Genomic DNA, 12212 nt, shown 5'->3' on the forward strand with positions numbered 1-12212 from the left:
TGGCAAGTACTGAGAAAAACCAACAAAGGAAATCAAATGGATTTAAAGCTTGAAAGCTTTAAGAAATAGCTCACACAAAGTCACTACATCCAAAATTTCTTTTATATATGCATCCATACATTGATAGGAGGCCGGAAATAAATCCTGAAGTTTATAAGTGAAGAGCTGTATCAGATAAGGCAGGACCAGTGCATATATGAGACAGGTTACTAATCTAGTCAACGGGCCACCTGTCAAAAATTATTCCCTTAGCCAACATAAAATTCCCACAAAGATGAACTAATTAATAATGCAAGTGAGATATTGTGTCCAAAAAGCTACTATTGAAATTTAAATGTTTATGAAATGTATCCACAATTGTATTCAATATTTTCAGGAATGAGTTCATTTATGTAGTAGTTTAAGTAAAGTTTCAAAGGTGGAGTTGTATACAAACACTACCAGTTCAAGAGAAGACTAGGTCCAGTGGCACAATGTACCTTCTATCAGTACTTCTCAAGCGTGACCTTGCGTTAGAATCACTCACTCGAGGCTCCTGAAAACACTGATTCCAGGCGCTCCCTCAGATATTCTGATTTGGTAGGGGTGTGGCCTGGAAATGTGCATTTCTGACATGCTCCCAGGGGATGCTGGTCTAAGATACATGTCAAATAACACCATTCTAGATGGCATCTGGTACCAAAGGGTCAGAAAGTCTAGAAAATAAATGCGTCCAACTTCAAAATGTTACCCAATGGTAACCATAATCCAGGCTTCAGATACAACTTCCAAAAGCTTCTTATTTCTAACATTCAATTGTAGATGTGATGGCTATGTACACTTAAGTACCACTGAGGTGCATTAGGATAAAGAATTTATAAGATAACTGGATCCCCCCAAATCACAGAAGACTTTGCAGAAAAACTTGAATCGTATTAATGAGCAAATCAAAAAATTTTACAAATTGTGGGAAAACACTTTTTAATTAATATTTTAAGCAAACTTTCTATATGATGAGACCAAACACATGCAATTTGTTCATTATGTACAATAATCACTTAGAAAATACAAAAGTGATCTAAATCTTAACAACTCAAACTTTTGAATTAGTCACTTGAAGAAACATAATAAAAGAGAAAGGTGATATATTTTTACACCTCTTTAGGGAGCAGCACAATGCTGGGTGTTAGAGCCTGAGGTTCCAGACCAGCTTTCCCATCGAAATTTTCCCAATTTTGAGCAACTTAATTTTTGTGTGTTTAGTGTTAATGGTGTTAGATTGACTGGTCTCTTAAGAATCCTTCTAGCTTAAATTCTGAAATGACTCTTTCAAACCTGCTACCATGTTTATCTTAAAAATAAAATTTGCATAACTCTTTTCATGAAGACTCATTCAAAAAGTTTTATCTTAATGGGCCAAAATTAAGTATTACCTACTTCTGATTAACCAACTATTCAATTTTCAGGACTCCATGTGGAGCTGTATTATATTGAAAAATGAAGTTTTTCCAACAGCACATCAAACACGAGTGCTCTGTGTAGTGAGAACTATTTTCTGCTTTCCAACTGGAAAGTTTTTTTGTGTATGAGATATGAAATTGAGCTTATTATACATAATTGCAAACGAGCCTGCCTGAGATACTGGTACATGCTCGTAACTTAAAGTGTCAACAACTGGAAGAGAACAACAAATCTGAACATAAGGTAAATTATTTAACAACCTCTGTTATGAGTTCTCCACATCTGAGCATTCAAATTTATAAACCAAATTTTAAATGTTGTAACATCCTCACCAAAGCATGGAAAATTATTTCTTGCATCTTTTGATAAGAGCTTTCCTGAACATGACAGTTATCAATTATCCCTGTAATAGCAAATAACATTGCTGAATTATCTCCTATGATCTTACTGTGCAAGATTTGCCTGTTTCTGTGACACATATATTTCCTAAACTAGAACACAGACTTCCAGAATTTTAGGAGATAATTAGGCTACTAAATCAATGTTGTAAGTACCTGTAAAGTAATAAAAAGTCTTTATCATTTTTAAAAAAAAATTATCTCACTCAAGTAGCTGATAATGTGACATCTAGATGCATGTGCCACCCGTGGCTCCAATTCCAGCTTGCTCTTTTTTTTTTAACAAAGTCTAGCCTATTTCAAGTTATATTTGTCTAGTCATTGAGATCAAGTAAAAACAACCTGAAACTTGTCTCCTCATGCAACAGCCCATGTTTTACCATGAGAAGTTTTGAAATTCTTCTAGTCAGTCATGATGGGATTTTTTTTCTTTCAATACACAAAGGCAAAGGTCAAAGTTGATCATTTTACTGTATTTCTCTACCAATTTTTGTGTAACCGAAGTTACAAGTCCTTCTTGAACAGTTAAGTAACCTCAAGCAAGAGAAAGCTTTTCCTTTAGGATCTGTTTCTCTACAGAGTAAATTCTTTGGGGAATTTCTAAGATTCTCTCCAGGTATTCGTATCTAATTTCTTGCTTATAAATCTCCAAGGAATAGTCTCATCAACAGTGAGAGAATAATCTCCATGTGATTATCATAGAACACAGCATGGTCTTGGAGGTTGAAAAATGCCAGCCACTCTTGGTCTAATGTATGTTTCTCACATGAAAGAAAAGGAGGTGTCAGTTAGTAAGAAATCCCTCCCAATCTCCTAATATGATTTCTACGGATTACAATATTCTCAATAAGATCTCTGTTCCTGAAGACACACTGGAAGCTACATACGTGATTTCACTTTAATATTTCAATCTGCTACATGGAATAGATACAAAGTACAAGATGAGATAATTCAGCAATTGCAGAAAGTAGTAGTAATGTTTGGATACACACCATTACCATGAATGGCTGGGTAAACACGTTATTCAGTAATCTGGTAAACCATTACCTTTCTTGCATATTAGATCTGACTTTGAATAAATTCTGGAACACAGGAAGGACACGTGAATCCTTCCAAATTGTTTGAATTTCATTTTAGTCTTCATTACAGAGTTTAGGCAAGTAAAATTAGGTAGTATGGAGAACTTGCACATATTTTATTGACAGGGACAGTCTAATCATTCATGTTGGACTTCCAGTATCTACTGGGGCAAAAGAAACAAACAAACAAACAAACATAAAACTGTTCTTACTCTTCTCTGAGCAATATAAAAGCTGCTGCAGCTCACCCATGCTCAGGTTAAGGGCTGCAAGGTAGAGTCCACAGAACACAACAACAAAAATCACTCTAGCCCTAGAAGTCCCTCCACTGGGAGCAGAGGAATTTAAAAACATTATTTTCTAAGCTAAATTGATTTGCAGCTTTCTAATATATAGGATTATTGTGTGAGTAGTAACAAAAGTTGTTAGTACAGCAATATTTAATCATTAAAGATAAAAGAATGAAGAATTTCAAACTTTTAAGTAAATATATCTAATTTTTTTTTCAGAGATACCCACAGTTCTTTAAGTATTCCTATTACTATAAACACAGGGAAAATCAGCTCAATATAAGTAGTAAAATTCAATTAGCCATTTTAATATAGAGTAAGTTTGTGGAGCTCACTTAAGAAGTATATGAGTTTTCCTTCCATGTGGGCCCTTTCAAACAAGCCATTGGTTTATTCCAATTGAGCAAACTTCCCAGGAACTCTCAATGCAATGACCTACACCTAGCATTTGTAACATTAATCTCTAAACAATCCCCTAAAGCACGGTTCCCCACTCTGTTGAATTAACTGACAACTTTTCAAAGGCATTTAATTACTGTATTTAATTTTAGATCACAGAATAGGAAAGACAGTCAGACTGACTTCTCAGATCTCTGCCTTCACACAGGTAAGATGTGATTATGCTCACTTTCTTGCACACTTAGGCCAGTGAGGCAGAATCTCAACAGGATGTAAGAGAGTGCTTTTCTACAGGGGCTGTCCACACCACAAGCCCAGAATCAGCTCCACTAATGCCAGTAAGAGGGAGACAACGTAACAGCCAAGACCATGCTGTGTTCTATGATAATCACACCAAGACTATCCTCTCACTGTTGATGAGCCTAGGAGATTTGTGAGCAAGAAATTAGATATGAAAACCTGGAGAGAATCTTTGAAATTCCCCAAAGAATTTACTGTTGGAGAAACAAACCCTAAAGGGAAAGCTTTTTCTCACTTGAGGTGACTTAAAATGTTCAAGGAGGACTCGTAATTTCGCTTATAAAAATTGGTAGGGAAATGAGTTTCTCCAAAGGGTATCTATTTCTGAAATACTCAGACAATGAAAGAAATGTAATCTCTCTCTTCAAACCATTGTTGGAGACTTTTAAATAAAAAAAATAAGTCAATAAATACATATACAAATGGACATGGAAGTTACAGAACAAGTGTGCTTTATTTTTGATACATGATCCAAGGCATCACTAAACTTCATTCAAATCAATTGCTTTTACTTAATATAGTAAAAAAAAAAAAAAAAAAGTCAGCTCCAATGCTTGCTCCTTTTAATATCTGCATGCAAAAGAGTAAGTCTGGGTTTGTTAGCTTCTGAAAAATAGGAAAGATTATATTTTTAAGATTCGCTTAGCACATAGTGTGCCTCTGAGATTCAATACTGTCTTTTTTCTGGGATGCGCTTCCCTTTGACCCCAGGGTTTCTTGTCGCAGCCCGAGTACGAAGGCCACCTTGAAGGGGGCGGGGGTCCTTACAGAAGCGCCCGTGGGCACAGGAACGAGAGCGACAATCTAGACTCTAGACGCACAGAGGCTGAATAAGCTTAAAACATAAGGCAGTGTCTCCGGTCAGGGCCGCAGGTGACACTCCAGGGGCAGTTAGACGCGCAAAGGCGGCGGCTTCTGCTGCGTCCCGTCCTCGGCCGGTGAGCGGCGCGGGCGCTCGGGGCCCATCGCCTGCGAAGCCCCACAGGACGCGCGCACGCGGGTCCGCGACCGTCGCGGGGGCGGGCGGACCCCCCCCAGCCCCGCGACGCCCCATCGCTCGAAGATCGCCCTCCTCCAGCCCGCGTCCCTCGCCCTGCGGCCCGCCGGTCCCTACCTGCAGGACGAGGCGACCGCAGCGGCGGACAGCGGAAGGAGCTGAAGCGGGCGCGGCGGCCGGACCCGACCCGCACCGCCCTCCCCTCCTGCGCCGCGGGCTCCGAAGCTGCGCGGCCGGGCCGCGGGGTCTGAAGGGCGGGGAGGCGGGCTCCGCAAGCCTGGCCGCGCGCGCGGCGCCCCGGGTCCCGCTCCGAGCCCCACGTGACAGCCACGCTGGCCGCTGATTGGAGCGCCTGGGGAGAGGCGGAGGCGGCCCCTGACCCCCCGAGACTGTGCGGACCCAGGTGGTTACCTGGCAACCGGGAGTCGGCTCTGAAGACGTGGTTCCCAGGCCCGGGGACAGGCTTCAGCAGAGTTTACAGGAGGCTGAAAGTGGAGGAAAGAACAGTGAACCGCCAGCGTTCTCACCACCTAACAGACTCCACGCACCGGGTCTGCACTTTCTAGGAAAATGAGTCAAGTATACAATAAATAAATCACCCCATCTTCTTGAGGAGCCTGAGGGAGGGAGTTGAGCCTCCTTCAGAGGCTAGGCTACACTAGCCTTGATCCTCACCTGGAAGGTGAGTACAGAATGCTGTCGCTTCTGCACTTCGCTCTAGTCCGATTGGGCTCAAGAAGCTCTGTGCAAGACTCCTATGAATGTGATTTGTCTCTATTGGTGGATTTGTATGCAGTTAACACACCTGCCCTCAAAGTGTGCAAACTGACATTTTCCTTGTGGAATCGGGTTGAATGGAAATGGCACTGTCATTCATATTTCCTTCTTCGTATCTCTGAAATATCTTCACTACCAATGACCTTAATCAAACACCCAGGAGAAAATAAACCTTCATATACTCGGAATATGTGTTTAATAACATTTACTGAGCTTTAATTATATGTCAGACTCTGAATAGTTAATACTTTTTTTTTTGTTTTTTTAATAGCATCTTTCAGATCCTTTTAAAATTAATTTATTTATTTATTCAGTTCTGGCTGCATTGGGTCTTTGTTGCTGCACGCGGGCTTTTCTCTAGTTGCAGTGAGCGGGCGCTACTCTTCGTTGTGGTGCGCGGGCTTCTCATTGCGGTGGCTTCTCTTGTTGTGGAGCATGGGCTCTAGGCGTGCGGGCTTCAGTAGTTGTGTCACGCAGGCTTCAGTAATTGTGGCTCTTGGGCTCTAGAGCGCAGGCTCAGTAGTCGTGGCGCACGGGCTTAGTTGCTCGGCGGCATGTGGTATCTTCGCGGCCCAGGGCTCGAACCCGTGTCCCCTGCATCGGCAGGAGTATTCTTAACCACTTTGCCAGCAGGGAAGCCCCTGAATAGTTAGTAAATTATGGTTTACCCCAAATGGCCAACCAGGGAAACTTCCTAGACATAATTCTGACTCTCCTATGCCATACACTTTTTTCTTACAAAGTATTCTGTGCAGACTGTTCCCTACCACGGCACTTAGCATTCTGTTTTGCAAATTAAAATTGACTTAAAAGTTACCTCTCCACACAGACAAACTTGTCAAAAGCTAGAATCAGTTCTTTCAGGTCTGTTGTCTGCATTCTAATGAAGTGCCTGATGAATAGCAGATCTTCAATAAATGTTGGATGGATGGATGGATAAATAAATAAACAAGCACATAATCTACCAGACAAAGTATAGAGGACAACACCTAAATATATTTGGTGTGTTAAGTCCTAAAATAGGGTTATATAAAAGTTCTGTGAGGTAATTTTAGATGAGGGAAGGAGAAAATTTTCTTTGTTTTCAGAGTAACTCTCAAGAAGGGTGATATTTGGACAGGAACTTAAGAAACAAATAGATTTCACCTGTTGGAAAAAAGGACTGGAACAGCATGGCCAAAAGCACAAAATGGGGAAAATGCATGATTGATTTTAATTTTGACTTGTTTGCATTCTCTGGAGGAGGTGAAGGTGGGTATCTAAAGATAAGAGGGGGGAGAGAAATGGGCAAAAGATTAAACTGAAAAAATAATAAAACCAGATTTAAGAAGACATTGGACTCCCTAATTAGGTTAGACCTTAGACCTTAACCTCTAAAACCAGAGCTTTTTCTTGAGAAAAGATACCTTACAAATGTTGGGGGTACATAAGGGTGCAGAGAAATGAAAAGCATGATCGAGTAGGGAAAAGATGCTGATGGCCTGAATTAAGATGACGAAAATAAGAATGATGGAGGGGAGATCGAAAGAAACATTTCTGGGAAAATAGACTGTCATTTTCATTTATGACAGATATTTGCTCGGTACAGTGTCAACAATAAACACAAAGAGAAAAAGTTATCAAAGACACAATGTCTAGCTTGTTCCATCAAAGTCTTTTACAACTAATTGGTTCAAAATTGTTCCAACTCTCCAGTTAAGAATCAGAAAACCAAATGACACACTAGAAATTATCTGGTTATGCATTCACAATTGAAAGATGAAGGTCTTGAGGCCTGGAAAGTTCTAGAATTTGTCAAGATCCTACAGCTATATTAGCAGCAGAATTGATATCATGATCCCAGACTCCCAATTCAATACTCTACTCCCTTTACTGTGATTTGGTTCATAAGTTTTGAAAGGGAGGTTTAAACAATCACAGATACAGTTAGATCCAGAACCCAAAGAAATAGTATAACCTAATTTCTAAGGAAAACATCTTTCTACTGTGATTTTCATTCTTTTATTCAACAAATATTTAATGTGATGCTCTCATCTCACAACCAAAAAAGTCAGACACTCAGGCTGACAGTTTCAGGGCAATCATTAGTTCTTAGCTAGAAGAGGGATTAGGGGAACCAATTGATTCTAGTCAATCAGTCTTCAAGGATAGACATGTTCTGTGAGAGCAGTGGCTTTGTAAAGGTGTTCCAGGCCATTTAATGTGACAGGTGCATTTTTTGAGGATATTATAAAAAAAAAAAAAAAAAGCCACCAGGTAGAAATTCTTGAACTTAAACTTTAGGACAATTTAGCTAAAAGGGCTTTAGATTCACCTAAGTGAAAAGATTTCTCACACTATTTTTAATGTAAAAATGGTAAGAGAACAGAAATAAGCATGACAAAAAAAGCGATCAAACTGATATGCAGTAAACACGTAGAGAACTAAATACTTAGAAACTTACTGTGTATAAAAACACTGGCTGAAACCAGATTACACTGGCTTGAGAGAGACAGCTGTCATAGTTTTCAGGGTTTTAGCAACCCATTGGTGTACAGAGCTCTTATTAAATTTAAGTGATATAAACTTATAATTTTAAAATGTTATTAAAAACAAATAGTCAAAGCTCATCACTTTCTAATTATTTTTAGTATTTTATCTGTGTCTATGCTATTGATGTTATTTATGTCTATTATGTCTATTTATGTCTAAGTCTGCATGGTGGAAATACGATATAATATTGTATATTTCTTCCCAACTCTTCATTCCATGATGTGATATTGGATGCTTGAAACTGGCCAAAATCAGTGTATTTACAATCCCCAGATCAGTAAATGCTGCACATCAGGCCGTGACTCATGGTTTTGTTGACTGTCTAGACCTACACTGTCTAATAAAGTAGCTACTGGCAGCATGTGGGTTTTTTTTAATTAATTAAAATTAAAAAGAATGAAAAGTTTAGTTCCTCAGTTGCAGTAGACACATTTCAAGTGCTCAATAGTCAGTGTGGTTAAGTGGCTTCTGTATTAAACAGCACGGGTAAAGAACATCTTCGTTATCATTTTCATTATCACAGAAAGTTCTGTTGGTAAGTGCTGGTTTATTTCCAGAGTCAGAAAACTGTTCCTGGAAAGAGCCAGAGAGTAAACATCAATACTTTAGGCTTTGCAAACAATACAGCCTCCATCTCAACTCAATTCTGCTGTTGTAGCTTGAAAGCAGTCAGACAAGACATAAATAAATAGGTGTGCTGTGTCCCCAAAAAACTTATTTACGAAAACAACCTGTATTTGACCAAACAAGTTATTTGCCAATCCCTGGTATAAACTTAAGGAAATGATGGAGAAAATATTAATAATGCAATTCAACTGTAAAGTGGGATATGCCTATAGTTATTACAATATAAATAGCAAAAGAATTTGAGGAACACTGCTTCTAATATTCAAAACCTATTATGCAAAGACGTTGGTAAGGTCAACGACTAAATAAAAAGCCTTCATTGTTTTGCTTTTGACTCATTAACATAAATGAAAATATCAATCAGCATTAAAGCACTATGTTCATTTGTCTATTGCAACTGTCATTCAGCTACAAATAAAAGAGTTTGGCAAAAATCCTGAAAGAATTCTGTGAAAATCAATTAGCTATATGGAATATAAAATAAAATATTGCATTATTATATGTGAACATGCATTACAACCTTTATCTCAGCAAAATCTGTAATAAACTTGTGTACATATATGTACACATTGTTTTATTCAGAGCACTGGTTGTTAAACATTCATTAGCACACCACTAAAAAGTACTTAAATGTGTCTAAAAATGTGACACAGGGTGCATTATGATTCTTGGTGTTTCTAAAGCCATCAATCTATCTATCCATTGATTTGTCTTTATTTCTGTTTATCTTTCATAACCTTGAAAATGTGCCACTCATCTCCAGCTGTAGGAAACATCAAAGATAGATGACCTCGGGTGCTATGCTCTGAATCCACCACCACTGTGTCTGGCCAAAGCCGCACTTTACCATATGTAAATTTTCTCTCAATAATTACTGTTTGATCTTGGCAAATGACTGCCTCCAGTTAATATTAAAATATCCCAATAGTGTACAATTGGCCCATCAGACTGAAAGAAAATTAGGTGAATACATTTTTTATTTTAAATGGAAGATGCTTTTTGAACATATATTTGCAGTGAATATTAGGAGTTAATAGAAACTAGGCAAAATAATTCTTGTTTGCTTGGACAGGTTAGCTTATACTCTTAATTTTACCATGAGCTTATACCCTTAATTTTACCATGAGCTTATACCCTTAATTTTAAGGGTATAAGCTGAGCTTATACTCTTAATTTTACCATGTTCCTCTTAAATAATATGTTTTTGGCTTATTGTATCCCAAATAGAAATATTTTTTGGTATAAGATACAGGCAAATGTTATCTGAGATAGATATTATAACTCTCTAAATCTAAAATTTCCTTAATATGGGCATTCCATTCCTGTGTGTGTGTGCCATATACATAACTATGTATCTAAATAAAATGTATCAAAGCTTTATAAAGAGCACTGAAGAAGTGTACATATTAGACTGACACAGTACAACAGACAAAGCTGAGACAAAATAAAGCAAGGCTGAGACTTCTGGTTATGGAAAATATGCCTTAGACCATTTTGCTGTGAAAACAAGACAAGATGTTGTTGCTATGAACTTGAGTCCCACATGAAGCAATTTGCCGAAAATATCTCAGAAGACTTGGGGCCCCTAAAACAAAGCTTTTTGTTCTGGGGATGACTGCCAACAACTTATCTTTAATCCACAATTTTAATCTTTTAGTGACACCAGGTTGAAGAGCACTTAATCATTTTTCACATGTTTTTAAAACTCTTAAGATCATCTACAATAATAAGTTAAAATCTAGCATTTACAAAATCTTGTTCAGTGCATGGCCAAATTTCCTTTGGCTATGCTTTTTGAGAGCAGTCGTAAAATTAAACCTTAGAGGATTTCTTCTGTGTTACTGTATTTTTAATCCTAGCCATCTTGCCAAAAGGAAAAAAAGAAGAGAAAAGAAAAATCTCTGAATATATGTTTTATGAAATATGAAAATGATATGTTACATTGTGCTTTTCCAGAGGGAAAACTTATAAACTGGTTGATTTTACAAACTAAAAAACTTTTTCTAAGGAGCACAACAGTTTAATAAAAAGTATGTCCTATTTTTTTTTTTTTTGCACGTTGTTTTTCCACACTCCCTTGTCCCTGTGCCACTCTGATTCCACAACTACATTATAGTTTTAGGTTTTTTAGAGATGAAAGAGGAATAAGAAAGCAATGGATCCAAATTCTCTTCTGGAGATGTTACTATTGAAAAAATTTTTTCTCAAAAGGAGACTGTGGACAAAGTAATTAAGTAAATAAGCAAGTCAATCTTGAATGTCTATTAAGCAGGTTGGTGAACATCTAATACTTACCACTTACATAAATTGTCCTGTTAAATGAATGTTAAAAAATTTTAATTTATGGTTGATAAATTAATATTTTAAAAGATGGTTATATTTAGCTTTTCAGAACTTTGCATTGCATAATGCTTTATTTTTATGTTGAAACTTGAGGCAGGATCCTTAGGGATTAATTTGTAAGTGTTCTCGAGCTCTCTAATTGCCAGAGCATTTTAGTATCATGGCTTTTGGTGCACAAATGGATTTTCCCCTCTAGTTCATGAAAACACAATTAAATTTTGAGAAGTGTGCTGTTTAATCATATGCTATTTCCCCAGTTACAGGCATTTTACTAGTACAGAAGGGACCCAGACAGATGTGATAACCAGTTCAAAAAAAATTCAGAACTTCACAAATGTATATGGTGTGTAAAGGAATATTGAAATGACTTTCAAATGGAAGCAGAAATTGTGTTTCTGGGAAAGAGGAAGAAGTCAACTGAATCTTTACCAGATAGGACATAGTTTACATATCTATCAGTTACTTACAATTTAAAAGAGAAGTGCAAAACATCTCAAAGACCATGAAAAGGATTGGAATTGGGCAGCCAGAAGGATGGGCGATAGTCAATGCATGAATTTCCACTGGCTGTTCAACAGTTGTGCTGGTGATATTTAGGGACCTAGCTTTGTGTACATAGTACACTCATTGAGATGACAGTTATGTAGACTTTAAATTTAATCAACGTGATTGATTCCTAACATCACATGTAGGTTCACTGGGGGAAAAAAAGATAATCTCAGGTTATAAGAGAACTGAAATAGTATTTAAGGCTTAGCTTAAAATAGCATATGCATTGGCATGATTGTAAACTAGAATTATCTAATAGATATCATTAAAAGAGGTTTTTAGTCTATCAGTTCACCACCGCTTTTCCCAAATCTTTATTGTCAAATCTACAGTGGTTCATAGCTGAGATTTTTTTTGGTGGTGGGAATAGATGGAGTGTATTATGATTATATATAATGGGAAAAGTATTAATCTCTGAATACTGAAAAATCTTGGTGATTTTTTGTTTGGTTAAGGTATGGAGTTTAAAAATAAGGCTTCT

General features: G+C 37.6%; 1 protein-coding gene across 5 annotated transcripts in view; it reads right to left on the reverse strand.

The window, feature by feature from the left end:
• Positions 1–5172, reverse strand: part of WDR17 (WD repeat domain 17) — a 95985-nt gene extending 90813 nt beyond the window's left edge. For all 5 annotated transcript variants that reach the window (XM_059909717.1, XM_059909715.1, XM_059909716.1 and 2 more), the window contains exon 1: positions 5021–5172. The gene's annotated coding sequence lies outside the window, so the exon portion shown is untranslated. The remainder of the gene's footprint in view (positions 1–5020) is intronic.
• Positions 5173–12212: the final 7040 nt, after the last annotated feature.

Source organism: Balaenoptera ricei, chromosome 21 (genome assembly GCF_028023285.1).
Source record: "Balaenoptera ricei isolate mBalRic1 chromosome 21, mBalRic1.hap2, whole genome shotgun sequence".
Classification (NCBI taxonomy): domain Eukaryota; kingdom Metazoa; phylum Chordata; class Mammalia; order Artiodactyla; family Balaenopteridae; genus Balaenoptera; species Balaenoptera ricei.